This window comes from Heterodontus francisci, chromosome 11 (assembly GCF_036365525.1).
Source record: "Heterodontus francisci isolate sHetFra1 chromosome 11, sHetFra1.hap1, whole genome shotgun sequence".
NCBI lineage: Eukaryota > Metazoa > Chordata > Chondrichthyes > Heterodontiformes > Heterodontidae > Heterodontus > Heterodontus francisci.
Genome location: NC_090381.1, coordinates 88603490 through 88619843, shown reverse-complemented (window position 1 = coordinate 88619843; position 16354 = coordinate 88603490).

Genomic DNA, 16354 nt, shown 5'->3' with positions numbered 1-16354 from the left:
CTACCACCCCCCCACCTCCGCGGCCGTGAGTGACTTTTGAAATCTTTGTGAAAAGTTATATTTTGTTTTCCTGCTCCCAGGTCTGGCAACTGGAGAGACAATGAGTGCTGATTACTGGATGTCTGTCACTTCCTGTGTTGATGGCTCCCATTAGCAGGTAATGGGTTTCAATCTCAAACCAATCTTGCTTAACTGGTTTATCTCCTGGAAGCCAATGGCTCGGCCATCTCTGCCTTCTGCCAGATTTGGTTGGGACTGAGTCCTGACTGTGCTTTATTGAGTTACCTCTCGGGGTATTGTTCCCAGTAATCATGTTCGACGGTGATGACGTCAATCGGCCTGGGTTCCCTTCCACCCAGCCTGTCAGTGTGAAATGTTCATTTGCATATGAATGCACCTTAGTCAGGTTAGCCTGGCTCGAAACTCCTGCCAGTTAATCCTATTCCTTAAGCCACTCCCACAAGCTTACCAAACAGTACAGTTCTTTATTGGGGTTTTGGATTTAAAATATGATTCATGAAAATGGCCAGAAAGCTGGTGCTACAATCCATCATAAGGTCAGAAGTGGGGATGTTCGCTGTTGATTACACAATGTTCAGCACCATTCGCAACTCCTCATATACTGAAGCAGCTTCTGTCTAGATACAGCAAGAACTGGACAACATCCAGGCTAGGGCTGATAATGGCAAGTAACATTTGCGCCACACAAGAGCCAGGCAATGACGATCTCAAACAAGAGAGAATCTAACTACCTCTCCTTGATGTTCAATGGCATTACCATCGCTGAATCCCCCACTATCAACATCCTGGGGATTACCATTGACCAAAAACTGAACTGTACCAGCCACATAAATGCTGTGGTTACAAGAGCAGGTCAGAGGCGAGGAATTCTGTAACGAGTAACTCACCTCCTGACTCTCCAGTGCCTGTTCACCATCTACAAAATACAAGTCAGGAGTGTGATGGAATATTCTCCACTTTCCTGGATGGGTGCAGCTCCAACAACACTCAAGAAGCTCAACACCATCCAGAACAAAGCAGCCCACTTGATTGGCACTTCAATCACCACCTTCAACATTCACTCTCTCACCACCGACGCACAGTGGCAACAGTGTGTATCATCTCCAATACACACTGCAGCAAATTAACAAGGCCCCTTCGGCAGCACCGCGATCTCTACCACCTAGAAGGATAAGGGCAGCAGATGCATGTGTTACAACCAGGTGAGAAAGGGGTCTAGGGGTTACCTCTCAGCCTTTGCCTTGTTTAACCGTAACAGGGTTTAATTTTTAAAACACCATGTTTTTAGCTCCCTCTCAGTGAATTCTTGTTCACTGCTCCAATTGTAAGGCAAAGAAATCAGACAGGTTTCCCTGGATTTAAACAAGAAAGGTAGAAGATTATTAATCTTAAACTCTAATCCAGTTAATCACTATGAATATGTGACGCGACCACGCTGGCATGCATACGCGATAAACATACATGCAGATAGAGACAGAAAAGTAGAAAGAATAAAGGGGAAAGGTTTGAGGCAACATTTGTTAGTTATTTGAGTTCAATGTGGGGTCTTTGGTTGCCACTAAGTCCTGCTATCCATTGGGACCCGGTACACACTTCAACTTGTTTCGATGTTGGAGTCTTTTATCTCTTGAGGTTTACGTGTCTTTGGTGGGTCCAGTGGCTTAGGAGAAAGCAAAAGAGAGCCAGCCAGCAGGGAGAGGCTTTCTTGTTCCAGGTTCTGGTTCAAACTGCCTTCTGTTCCTTTCTCTGTGGCACAAATAAAAAAAACAAGTTGGCCAGCAGGTCAGTCGTGTGACTAACTTAACCACTTCTGCATTTGTGGATTGTATTATCTTAGCAGGCCCTGGAATGTGCTTCCTTACACATTCAATGTCTGGTGATCAAAATCCATTTGGGTTAATTGGATCAGGGAATACTCCTTTGTCTCCACAAGCAGCGTCTCTTCGTATGCAAATGTCCTTCCAGCCGAAATGTCTGGTGATTTCTTTAACAAGTCATTTCTTCACTCCAGCAACAGTTTAAAATTAATGTTCATATGACAAAATTAATATGTCTCATTCTTGGCAGGTGGGGGTCTGCATGACACAAGTTCCCCTCCAAGCCACACACCATCCTGACTTGGAACTATATCGCTGTTCCTTCACTGTTGCTGGGTCAAAATCCTGGAACTCCCTTCCAAACAGCACTGTGGGTGTACCTACCCCACAAGGACTGCAGTGGTTCAAAAAGGCAGCTCACCACCGCCTTCTCAAGGGCAATTAGGGATTGGCAATAATTGCTGGCCTAGCCAGCGATACGCACATCCCATGAGTGAATAAAAAAGTCCTTACTACTGTGAACACTATGTTCTGACACAGAACACAAAAGTCCAAGTGTATCAAGCCTGTGTCCTCAGTACCTTGCTCTACGGCAGCGAGGCCTGGACAACGTACGTCAGCCAAGAGCGACGTCTCAATTCATTCCATCTTCGCTGCCTCCGGAGAATCCTTAGCATCAGGTGGCAGGACCGTATCTCCAACACAGGAGTCCTTGAGGCGGCCAACATCCCCAGCATATACACCCTACTGAGCCAGAGACGCCTGAGATGGCTTGGCCATGTGAGCCGCATGAAAGATGGCAGGATCTCCAAGGACACATTGTACAGCGAGCTCGTCACTGGTACCAGACCCATCGGCCGTCCATGTCTCCACTTTAAAGACATCTGCAAACGCGACATGAAGTCCTGTGACATTGATCACAAGTTGTGGGAGTCAGTTGCCAGTGATCGCCAGAGCTGGCGGGCAACCATAAAGGCGGGGCTAAAGCGTGGCGAGTCGAAGAGACTTAGCAGTTGGCAGGAAAAAAGACAGAAGCGCAAGGAGAGAGCCAATTGTGTAACAGCCCCGACAGCCAATTTTATCTGCAGCACCTGTGGAAGAATCTGTCACTCTAGAATTGGCCTTGATAGCCACTCCAGTCGCTGTTGCACAAACCACTGACCACCTCCAGGCGCTTACTCATTGTCTCTCGAGACAAGGAGGCCAAAAGAAAAAAAAAGAATGTATAACGAAAAAAATAAAGGCTTGCATTTATACAGCACCTTTCACAAACTCAGGGTATCCCAATGCACTTTTCAGTCAAAGAAGTACTTTATAAGTGTAGGAAGGATACAGGAAATGAGGTAATCTGTTTGCACACAGAAAGATCCCATTAACAGCAATGTGACAATGGCCAGATAATCTGATTTTTAGTGATGTTGGTTATTGGATAAATATTTGTCAGGACAAGGGGGAAGAACTCACTTGCTGTCTTCAACACCATCTTGGTGAAGACATTAGCAGGGGTGTTAGGAGCTTGTGCCAGAAGAAAGCCGAGTAGGCAGATTGTGAGGTCAATCTCTGTGTAATGCTGATTTGATATCAGAGCTGTCATTTTCAACCTCACCGCTCTAGCTAATGCCCTCCCTTAAACAAGCATAGCTGAACATTCATTCAGCAGCAGGAAGGATCCCCCACCAGTATAATTTAAAGGAATCACCAACAGCTTGCAGGTTAGTTGCTGATTACATTCTACTGTTTGAGTTTCTGGAAGTGCTTGGTATTTTGAAGAGTTGCACAAAGTTGGTGAGGTGTGCAGGGAGTGCTGCATGTGGAAAATGCCTTGGTTGTGATTTCAAGGGATTTAGTCCGACCACTTGCTCCCAGTCATGGATGCTACAGTTGCATTTCGCCTTGGGCTGCAGCATGAGAAGGTGATGGAGCAGAGACAACAAAGAAGTGGGCAAGCTGCTCATAGAGGGAGGAAAGGGAAGGGAAGGACTGTCAGCAGGAGACGTTATCCATTTAAAGGCTTCTGGAACTCTGTAATTGGCTCCACCTAAGCGAGGGCCCGTGTGTGCATCATCTCCACTTTATGAAGGAAGTGCTCACAGAACTCTGCCATTTCTTGCAACCAGACCTACAACATCAAAGTGGATTAAGTATGATGCTGCCAATGGCTGTGAAGGCAACCGTGGCCCTGAATCTCTTCGTGTCAGTTTGCAAACCACTGCTGCACCATAGAAGCGACAGATGTTCTTTATGCCAGGAAAGGGGAATTGATTGTGTTTTCTCTGAGCAGGCAGAGTGTGCCTATGACTTTGGGCTGGATTATAGAATGGTGGAGAGATTCAAAAATGGTGGTCCACCCGTGCAGACAGCACATCATAGAGCTGTCGTGATATTCAGCATGGTGGCTGATTTAAATGGCTGGGGTGGACCGCCCACCCCGAATGACATGGAGGGGGCAGGCTGTCCGTCCCCGGAAATGGCGTCAGCTGCCATTGCGCAGGCATTTACAATTTAAAGGGACATTTTTTAATAAAAAAATTAATTTATTCAGACACTCCCTCCCCTCCAATAACCATGGAAATAATAACCTGCCCTCTCCCCCCCAAGACACTTACTTTGTGCTCCCCGATCTTCCCCCCCAAAGTTCATCAACCTAAACCTTACCTCTTCCCACTACCCCCTCGACCAATGACATTACTCTGACACTGCTCGCCCCCCCCTCACACTGAGAAACTTACCTGGTTCTGCCTCCCCACCAGTGTTCCACCTTAGATTCCCAGACAGGGATCTGAAGGCAGGGGTGTTGGCCACCGGCACCAATATGGCACGGGAATGGACAGCGGGAGTGAGAAAGTCATTTATTCATTTATCTGCATTTTTTAAATATGCAGAATTTGGTCCTGTCACTGAGTGGCGCGGAGGGGGGCGGGGGGAGGGGTGTGGGGTGGTGCCATCACGAGGCCTCGCCACCACCAGCAATATTGGGCTGGGCCTTCCCATCGTCAAGGCCTGTGGCGGAGGCATTTTCCGCACCCCCCCCCTCCCAGCTCCCCCGCCACGACCCCCACATTGGGGGGTTGGGAGGGGGTGCGGGCTGTAAGATCCAGCCCTTTGCCAGGGATAGCGGGCTTCCCCATGGTGCAGGGTGCCATTGACTGCACACATGTGGTTTTGCAGGTGCTGCAACTCAATGCTGTGATGGATTGCAACCTCAAAGATTACCACTCACTCAAAGTACAATTAACGTGCGACCCTGCTCAGTATGGCATGCTGGTGAATGCCCGCTATCCTGGTAGCAGCAATGATGTTTTCATTCTGCATTAGTTCATTGCTCCCTCAGTATTTGAACCATTGCATCAACCCAGAGGTGGCTGCTGGGTGACAAGGGCTATCTGCTTTACACCTGGTTCATGACTTCACTCTGCAACCCAACCATATGTGGACAGCGTGCATACAATGAGAGCCATGCTGCCACATGGAACATCTTACAGCAGACCATTGGGGTGTTGAATCAACAGTTCTGGTGACTAGACTGCTCTGCCTTGCAGCGCGCACCAGAATGTGTATTCCGATTCGGAATGTGCTGTATCCTCCACAACCTGGTCATCATGAGGGCACAGCTCTTGCCACAGTTGAGGAGGAGGAGGAGGAAGATGGACAGAAGGAGAAGCAGTAGTAGGAGGAGCAGCAGGAAGGGGGAGGAGGCAGCCAGCATATCCCTGTTCCAGCCTGGCTATCCGTGATTTTTTAAAAATTCATTCATGGGATGTGGGCACCGCTGGCTAGGCCAGCATTTATTACCCATCCCTAATTGCCCTTGAGAAGGTGGTGGTGAGCTGCCTTCTTGAACTACTGCAGTCCATGTGGGGTAGGTACACCCACAGTTCTGTTCGGAAGGAAGTTCCAGGATGTTGACCCAGCAATAGTGAAGGAACGGCAATATAGTTCCAAGTCAGGATGGTGTGTGACTTGGAGGGGAACTTGCAGGTGGTGGTGTTCCCAGGCATTTGCTGCCCTTGTCCTTCTAGGTGGTCGAGGTCGCGGGTTTGAAAAGTGCTGTCTAAGGAGTCTTGGTGCGTTGCTGCAGTGCATCTTGTAGATGGTAAATGGTGCCTCATTTGACTACAGTTCCTTTGAGCACAACACCAAATCCCCAATGTACAACAGTCCCACACCTTAGCATTCCTCTGCTATGGACTTGCCAATATTTATTCATGCCCACTCTTTGCTTTCATAATTTCCTTTTAAATTTCACCCCTGCACTTTCTGTACCTCTCTAAGCTGGGGTTGGGTGACTTCTAACTGTACTGAAATGGAAGCTGAACCATTGGCCATCAGGTGCTATAATATTCTCAGGCCTGCAAGTATTCTCATGGAGGTGGCCACCACTTACATGCTGGAAAGGATGGGCTCCAAGCTCTGTGCAAAGCCTTGTGCGAGGTTCGAGCCGGACTGCTCCATGCTTCTTGACAGCGACATCAGGCTTTCTAGCAGGCCAGCCAATGCATTAAGCATTTCTGTGTGCATGCCTTTCAGCCTTTTTCTGTGCACTGCCCCATCGAACTCCTCATCTGAGTCCTTTGCAGCAGAACCTGTATGCAGCCTCACCCTTGGAGAGCTGGGACACACACTATCCTTTCCCCCTGCCCTGGCTGCAGGCCAAATGCATGGGAACACTACCAACTGCAAGTTCCCCCCCCCACCACAAGCCACACACCATCCTGACTTGGAACTACATCACCGTTCCTTCACTGTCACTGGGTCAAAATCCTGGAACTCCATTCCTAACAGCACAGTGGGCATATCTACCCCACATGAACTGCAGCGGTTCAGGAAGGCAGCTCACCACCACCTTCTCAAGGGCAATTAGAGTTGGACAATAAATGCTGGCCTAGCCTGTGACGCCCACATCCCACGAATAAATAAAAAATACTCATGCCCAGTGACTCACCATATGCAGATCCCACCTCCTGCTATACTCTAAAGTTCATGCAATGCTAGTTTCTGAACTGCTGGCTGCGAGTGTGAGATTGAGTGACCGTGCTTCTTCTTCCTCAGTCTCTTGTTGTTCTTGCACTTCAGGCTCCTACATTGACTACGCTGCAATTCATGTGTATCTGAAAGGATAAAGGCAAAAGGTCCTGACTCGACCCGACCCGAGCCCGACCCGACCATCCCTTTACTTACCTTCCGACTTGGAACCTCCAGGAAGCTGCAGCACATGCGTGATGATGTCACTCGCTCACTGCGCAGACACAGATTAGCCCCGGACTCCCAGCTCAGGTAAGTTTTTTAAATTTCAATACTTACTGGCAGAGCACTTACCGTGTGTGTCCAGCCCGACCCGAACCCGGCCCTATCCGGACTCAGCCTGACCCGACCCGAGACTGAAAGCTGGACCCTGAAGAGGGGCTCGACCCGACCCGAACCTGACACATGTTGTCGGGTCACGTTGGGTTCAGGTCGGGTGGCAGGCCTTTACGCAGCTGTGCCTGTCCCCTGCCAGTTCAGAGCTGATGCCTCCGATTACGGGTATTCTCATCCTGCAAGACAGTGAGAAAATTGTGTCAGTGAGCGTGCTGCAATGTGTTTGGCTGATATGTCTGCCACAGTTGAATAGCTGGCGGTGTGTGCAGGTTGTGAGATGTGAGTGTGACGCTTGCAGCAGTGCTAAGTAGGTGAGGGTGAGGGAAGAATGAAGGTTAGTATTGAGTCATGCTTGATACAGACTGTTGGGAGGTGAGTGAAGGAGGTGCGTGGGGTGGGGGAAGGGAATTGAAGCAGTGTAGGAGGCTGATGCATTGATGTATTCACCGACCTTGTCCACTCATGTGAGGTCATTGATCTTTTTATAGCTCTGCATTCAGTAGCTTTTTTTTCAAAACAACAGTCCGGAATTTTGTGCTTTTATTACATAACAAGAATACATTTAATAATAGAATTTAAAAAAATTATTTGCAAAGAATTATTTGGGCGACACAGTTAGCACCGCAGCCTCACTTCACACTTGTCTGTGTTAAATTCCATTTGCCATTCCTTTGCCCACTTTCCCAGTTGATCTATATCCTGTTGTAACCTTAGACAACCTTCTTCACTGTCCACTAATTTTGGTGTCATCTGCAAATCATGCCCCTTACATTCAGATCCAAGTTATTAATATATATGACAAACAACAGAGGGCCCAGCACCGATCCCTGCGGCACACCACTGGTTACCGGCCTCCAATCAGAAAAACAACCCTCCACGACCACCCTCTGCCTCCTCTCACCAAGCCAATTTTGTATCCAATTTGCTAGCTCACCCTGGATCCCATGTGTTCGAACCTTCTGGACCAGCCTACCACGCGGGACCTTGTCAAAGGCCTTGCTAAAGTCCATGTAGATAACGTCCATCGCCCCGCCCTCGTCAATCCTCTTGGTCACCTCCTCGAAAAACTCAATCAAATTTGTGAGACATGGTTTCCCACGCACAAAGCCATGCTGACTATCCCTAAACAGATCATGCCTTTCCAGATGCACATAAATCCTGTCTTTCAGAATCCCTTCCAATAACTTTCCCACCACTGATGTAAGGCTCACCAGCCTGTAGTTCCCTGGCTTATCCCTGCTGCCCTTCTTAAATAAAGGCACAATATTAGCTATCCTCCAGTCTTCCGACACCTCACCCGTGGCTAACGATGATACAAAAATCTCTGCCAGGGCCCCAGCAATCTCCTCCCTTGCTTCCCATAGCATCCTAGGATACACCTGGTCAGGCCCTGGGGATTTATCCACCTTAATGCCCTTCAAAACCTCCAACACCTCCTCCTTTGTAATGTTGATATGCTCCAGGATATCGCTGTTCCCTCCCTTGAACTCACTAGCTTCCATGACTTTCTCCACAGTAAATACGGATGAGAAATATTCATTTAAGATCTCGCCCATTTCCTGTAGCACCACACATAGATTGCCACACTGATCCTTAAGGGGACCTACTCTCTCCCTAGCTACCCTTTTACTCTTAATATACTTACAGAATCTTCTGGATTCTCCTTTATCTTATCTGCCAGGGAAATCTCATGGCCCCTTTTCGCCCTCCTAATTTCCTTCTTAAGTGTAGTCCTACATCCCCTATACTCCTCGAGGGACTCGCTTGATCCCAGCTGCCTATACCTGACGTATGCCTCCTTCTTTGTCCTGACCAGACCCTCAATATCCCTCGTCAACCAAGGTTCCCTAAACTTGCCAGCCTTGCCCTTCCATCTAACAGGAACATGCCGACCCTGAACTCTTCCTATCTCACTTTTAAAAGCCTCCCACTTGCCAGACATCTCTTTACCTGTAAACAGCCTCTCCCATTCAACTTTCGAGAGTTCCTATCTGATGCCATTGAAATTAGCCTTCCCCCAATTTAGGACTTCAACCTGAGAACCAGTCCTATCCTTTTCCATAACTATCTCGAAGCTGATAGAGTTATGGTCACTGGTCCCAAAGTGCTCCCCCCCACACACATCAACCACCTGCCCATCCTCATTTCCTAAGAGGAGGTCGAGTGTAGCCCCTTCTCTAGTAGGGCCATCCACATACTACTTCAGAAAACTATCCTGGACACACTTAACAAATTCTTCCCCATCTGATCCCTTAGCACTAAGGCAGTCCCAGTCAATATTAGGGAAGTTAAAATCACCTACTATTACAACCCTATAATTCCTACACCTGTCTGTGATTTCCCTACATATATGCTCCTCCAGTTCCCTCTGACTACTGGGGGGCCTATAGTATAATCCCATCAAAATGATCACCCCTTTCTTATTTCTAAGTTGTACCCATATGGCCTTGCTGGACATTCCCCCTGGAATATCCTCTCTAAGTACTGCTGTGATGTCCTCCCCAATCAATAGTGCAACTCCCCCTCCTCTCTTACCTCCACCCCTGTCATGCCAGAAGGATCAGTACCCCGGAACATTGAGCTGCCAGTCCTGCCCATCCCTCAACCACGTTTCCGTAATAGCTATAATATCACAATCCCATGTACCGATCCATGCTCTGAGTTCATCTGCCTTACCTGTAAGTCTTCTTGCATTAAAGTAAATGCCGTTTAGCCTACCAGACCTTCCACGCTCCCTGTCCTGCCCCTGCCTGGCCTGCCTACTGGACTTGCTTGCTTTAACCTCTACATTTGCCTCAACTATCTCATCTGAGAGACTGCTACTTTAGGTCCCACCCCCCTGCAAGACTAGTTTACCAGATAGGGTTAGTTGTCTGGAGCCGCAGGCAGACTCACCTGACAGCCAGCAGTCTTCAATCTGGCTGGCTGAGGCTGGAAAACAGAACATTTAAAAAAAACTTCAGGTCTTGCTGCTAAATTCAGCAGGACCTCCTGCAACACGCCGCCCCTCAACCCACCCTGCCCCGCCATACCCTTCCCACCAACCTCTTATTATGATGGCAAATTAGTCTCATAGCAACTCAAAAGTAAACTTGCCAGATTCACAAGGACTGACAATCAGAGTGTCCTGTTTTTTTTTAATTTACTGGGTCTTCCTGGTGACCAGCCTTGTTAAATCTGGTGAGTACACTTTGGAGTTGCTGCTGGCTGCATGAGATTAGCGAGTCAGAAGCTACAGTCACTGGTACAGATTTCATGCAACTCAAAGCTGCTTTATTTAGAATTAAAAAGGGGAGAATTTCAGACTCTTTGCATGTGCAACTGTGCTTTCATTTATCAGGTAAGCTGACTGACTGGCATGCGAGATAGAGAAATTAAAAGAGTGTTTGAAAATCAGCCAAACACTAAGCTGCTAGTCAAGATGCTCATCCCCATACTGGCATTGCCATTTTGTTACTAGCAATGAGCTTTGTTATCTGCAGTGAGGACACTAGCAACTAACTTGTAACATAAAACCAATCTGGTTCACTAATGTCCTTGAGGGAAGGAAATCTGCCATCCTTACCTTGTCTGGCCTCCAGACCCACAGCAATAAGGTGGACTCTTAATTTCCCTCTGAAATGCCAAGCCAGCTATTCAGTTCAAGGGCAATTAGGGATGAGCAACAAATGCTGGCCTGCCAGTGATGCCCACATTCCATGAAAGAACAGAAAAAAAATTTGCTTGTGTCTCACTCCTGGCTAGCACTGCAATATCAGCTAATGTGCAGCTCACACCTGGTTCAAACAGATGAATTCAGCCCCGTCACCTCTTTTGCTGTGATAAAGAAAGTAATGAGGTGCACAAAGGAATAAGAAAAAAAAACTTGCAAGGGATATCGAAACTAACATCAAAAGCTTTTATAAATACATTAAGAGAGTGTGGAAAAAGGGACTGTGGACCCACTGAAGACATACACACAAGACTATAATAGATGTTAACGAAATGTAAAAAACTTGTAAAATGAATACTTGTATCCATTTTCTTAATGGAGGAAGAGGGCAAAATAGATCCAATTTTTGACCTTAAACTGCTTTTATTTTCATTTCTTGTGAGCTACTGTCTCGCTATCATTGCGGGGATCTCATGAAGCGGTTGGCAATCCCAGAGTAATCATTAAGGGTAGGCAGTGGCGTAGTGGTATTATCACTGGACTAGTAACCCAGAGACCCAGGGTATTTCTCTGGGGACATGGGTTCGAATCACACAACAGCAGAAGGTGGAATTTGAATTTAATTAATAAATCTGGAATTAAAAGCTAGTCTAATGATGGCCATGAAACCATTGTCGATTGTTGTAAAAACCCATCTGATTCACTAATGTCCTTTAGGGAAGGAAATCTGCTGTCCATACCTGGTCTGGCCTACATGTGACACCAGACCCACAACAATGTGGTTAACTCTTACCTGCCCTCTGAAATGGCCTAGCAAGCCACTCAGTTGTACCCAACCGCTACAAAGTCAATAAAAAGGAATGAAACCAGACAGACCACCCGTCATCGACCTAGGCACCGGAAACGACAACGGCAAACCCAGCCCTGTCGACCCTGCAAAGTCCTCCTTACTAATGTCTGGGGGCTCGTGCCAAAGTTGGGAGAGCTGTCCCACAGAATAGTCAAGCAACAGCCTGACATAGTCATACTCACGGAATCATACCTTACAGACAATGTCCCAGACACTGCCATCACCATCCCCGGGTATGTCCTGTCCCACCGGCAGGACAGACCCAGCAGAGGTGGTGGCACAGTGGTATACAGTAGGGAGGGAGTTGTCCTGAGAGTCCTCAACATCGAATCTGGACCCCATGAAGTCTCATGGCATCAGAACAAACATGGGCGAGGTAACCTCTTACTGATTACTACCTACCGCCCTCCCTCAGCTGCTGACTCAGTATTCCTCCATGTTGAACACCACTGGGAGGAAGCATTGAGGGTGGCAAGAGCACAAAATGTACTCTGGGTGGGGGACTTCAGTGTCCATCACCAAGAGTGGCTCGGTAGCACCACTACTGACCGAGCTGGCCGAGTCCTAAAGGACATAGCTGCTAGAGTGGGTCTGCGGCAGGTGGTGGGGGAACCAACAAGAGGGAAAAACATACTTGACCTCATCCTCAGCAATCTGCCTGCTGCAGATGCTTCTGTCCATGACAGTATTGGTAGGAGTGACCACCGCACAGTCCTTGTGGAGACGAAGGCCCGCCTTCACATTGAGGATACCGTCCATTGTGTTGTGTGGCACTATCACCGTGCTAAATGGGATAGATTTCGAACAGATCTAGCAATGCAAAACTGGGCATCCATGAGGCGCTGTGGGGCCTCAGCAGCAGCACAATCCGTAACCTCGGCCCGGCATATCCCCCACTCTACCATTACCATCAAGCCAGGAGACCAACCCCTGGTTCAATGAAGAGTGTAGGAGGGCATGCCAGGAGCAGCACCAGGCATACCTCAAAATGAGGTGTCAACCTGGTGAAGCTACAACACAGGACTACTTGCATGCCAAACTGTGTAAACAGCATGCGATAGACAGAGCTAAGCAAACCAATAACCAACGGATCAGATCTAACCTCTGCAGTCCTGCCACATCCAGCCGTGAATGGTGGTGGACAATTAAACAACTAACTGGAGGAGATGGCTCCACAAATATCCCCATCCTGAATGATGGGGGAACCCAGCACATCAGTGCGAAAGATAAGGCTGAAGCATTTGCAACAATCTTCAGCCAGAAGTGCCGAGTTGATGATCCATCTCGGCCTCCTCCTGAAGTCTCCAACATCACAGATGCCAGACTTCAGCCAATTCGATTCACTCCACGTGATATCAAGAAACGACTGAAGGCATTGGATACTGCAAAAGCTATGGGCTCTGACAATATTCCGGCAATAGTACTGAAGACCTGTGCTCCAGAACTAGCCACGCTCCGAGCCAAGCTATTCCAGTACAGCTACAACACTGGCATCTACCCTGCAATGTGGAAAATTGCCCAGGTATGTCCTGTACACAAAAAGCAGGGCAAGTCCAACCCGGCCAATTACTGCTCCATCAGTCTACTCTCAATCATCAATAAAGTGTTGGAAGGTGTTATCAACAGTGCCATCAAGCGGCACTTGCTTAGCAATAACCTGCTCAGTGATGCTCAGTCTGGGTTCCGCCAGGGCCACTCAGTTCCTGACCTCATTACAGCCTTTGTTCAAGCATGGGCAAAAGAGCCGAACTCAAGAGGTGAGGTGAGAGTGACTGTCCTTGACATCAAGGCAGCATTTGACCAAGTATGGCATCAAGGAGCCCTAGCAAAACTGAGGTCAATGAGAATCAGGGGGAAAACCCTCCGTTGGCTGGAGTCATACCTAGCCGCAAAGGAAGATGGTTCTGGTTGTTGGAGGTCAATCATCTGAGCTCCAGGACATCACTGCAGGAGTTCCTCAGGGTAGTTTCCTAGGCCCAACCATCTTCAGCTGCTTCATCAATGGCCTTTCTTCAATCATAAGGTCAGAAGTGGGGATGTTCGCTGATGATTGCACAATGTTCGGCTCCATTCGTGACTCCTCAGATACTGAAGTAGTCCGTGTAGCAAGACCTGGACAATATCCAGGCTTGGGCTGATAAGTGGCAAGTAACATTCGCGCCACACAAGTGCCAGGCAATGACCATCTCCAACAAGAGAGAATCTAACCATCTCCCCTTGACATTCAACGGCATTACCATCGCTGAATCCCCCACTATCAACATCTTAGGGGCTACCATTGACCAGAAACTGAACTGGAGTAGCCATATAAATACCGTGGCTACAAGAGCAGGTCAGAGGCTAGGAATCCTGAGGCGAGTAACTCATCCCCAAAGCCTGTCCACCATCTACAAGGCACAAGTCAGGAGTTGTGATGGAATACTCTCCACTTGCCTGGATGGGTGCAGCTCCAACAACATTCAAGAAGCTCGACACCATCCAGGACAAAGCAGCCCACTTGATTGGCATCCCATCTACAAACATTCACTCCCTCCACCACCGACGCACAGTGGCAGCAATGTGTACCATCTACAAGATGCACTGCAGCAACGCACCAAGGGAGCTTAGACAGCACCTTCCAAACCCGCGACCTCTACCAACTAGAAGGACAAGGGCAGCAAATACATGGGAACATCACCACTGCAAGTTCCCGTCCAAGTCACACACCATCCTGACTTGGAACTATATCGCCATTCGTTCACTGTCGCTGGGTCAAAATCCTGGAACTCCCTTCCTAACAGCACTGTGGGTGTACCCACCCCACATGGACTGCAGCGGTTCAAGAAGGCAGCCCACCACCACCTTCTCAAGGGCAATTAGGGATGGGCAATAAATGCTGGCCTAGCCAGTGAATTCCCATGAATGAATTAAAAAAAAAGACCAGTCGTGGCCAGGAAGACTCACTTTTCACTGGGTTTTCCTGGCCACCGGTCTTAAAGAATCAAGCAAGTGCTGCCAGGTGTGTGGGTCCATGTATTAGGACACCTATTAAATTCTGCCTTTGAAGGTACTTTGCCTTTTTTGGCGGGAGGGAAACCAGGAACAGGATATTACCTCTGCAAGGGTCAGCAGGATGCATATGCTCCATACAAATTTTCCAGTGGATCAAACCCAATTTTTAGAGTGTTGTGTAGTTAATTGGAACATGAAATATGATGCACAATAAAGCATTAAACAATTAAGGGTACTATACAATTAAAGGAGAGAGGCTGAAGCATGATTCCACTGCATTCAAATTTCTGACAATTTTTTTTATTTCCTTGTCCTCCTTTGAGACATTTGAAGCATTTTTATTTTGAGGGGGAGAGTCACCTTTGGGTATTTGGTTCACTTTCTCCTGGCTTGGACCTCCTTATATCTTACATAATTCCAGGCCTAAAAGACAAGTCGGTAAGCCTCCTAAATTCTGCTTTGAAACCAACTGCTAGGAATTCTATGAAAGTAGCCTGCTGCGTAACTTCCCATTTTTCAGTGGTAAGAAGCTAAATGGCATCCAGAGGCAAAGAGATCTGGAAATACAGAGACATAAATTGCTACAAGTAGCAACACATGTTGGTAAGGCTGTTAAGAGTTTAAAGTACAATGGTTCATTTTAACGGAATGGATTACAAAAGCAGATTCACAGAGAATTTTGGTTAGAACTTTGGAGTACTGTGCACTGCTCGGTCTCCATTCTATAAACAGGATATTAAACTATGGAAGAAAATGCAGAAAAGATTTCCAAGGATGTTACCAGTATTGCGAGGATTCAACTGTTAGGAGAGATTGAGCAGGCTGAGGAACTTTTCCATGGAAAACAGAAGACCTGATCGAGGTCTTTAAAATTAAGTTGGAGTTTGAAAAGTTGAACATCGATAAACTGTTACCATTGTGGGTGAGTACAGATAAAATTTAATATAAGAAAGCTACTATAAAGTAAAAAAAAAGGAGCAATTTCTTTACAGACAGTGGTGAGAATGTAGAACTTGCCACCACATGAAATGGCTGAAGCAAATTTCATTGAAGCATTTCAGGGGAGGCTTGATGCATAGATGAAATAGAACAGAATAGAGGGATAATAAAAACAAAATACTGCGGATGCTGGAAATCTGAAATAAAAACAAGAAATGCTGGAAGCACTCAGCAGGTCTGGCAGCATCTGTGGTAAGAGAAGCAGAGTTAACGTTTCGGGTCAGTGACCCTTCTTCGGAACTCAATAGAGGGATACAGGCGCAGGATGGGAAAGAGATAATTAGAGTGGGAGGACGCACATGTGGAATATGAACACCAGCAAAAACCAGGCAAATTAGGTGAAGGGCCTAATTCTGTGGACTTTGTCATTCTATATAATGAAAATTAAAATAGTTCCGATAATTGCGGCCACACTTTTTTCTCTTTTCAGGTGCTGATGATCAGGTTGTCCATTCTCAGTATTTTCTACTTTTATTTTAGATTATTAGTATTTGCATTATTTTTCATTTATTTACCCTCATGTTAAGCTGTTTAACTCTGCAATGATCTGTATGTATGTATGCTTCAAATGACCTTTGTTTTAGAAGTTGCTGTGTCATTGATCATCAATTTTTATATTTGTTTTTGACGTGTTTATTTTTCCCATGGTCAAATTTGTGGTCTCAA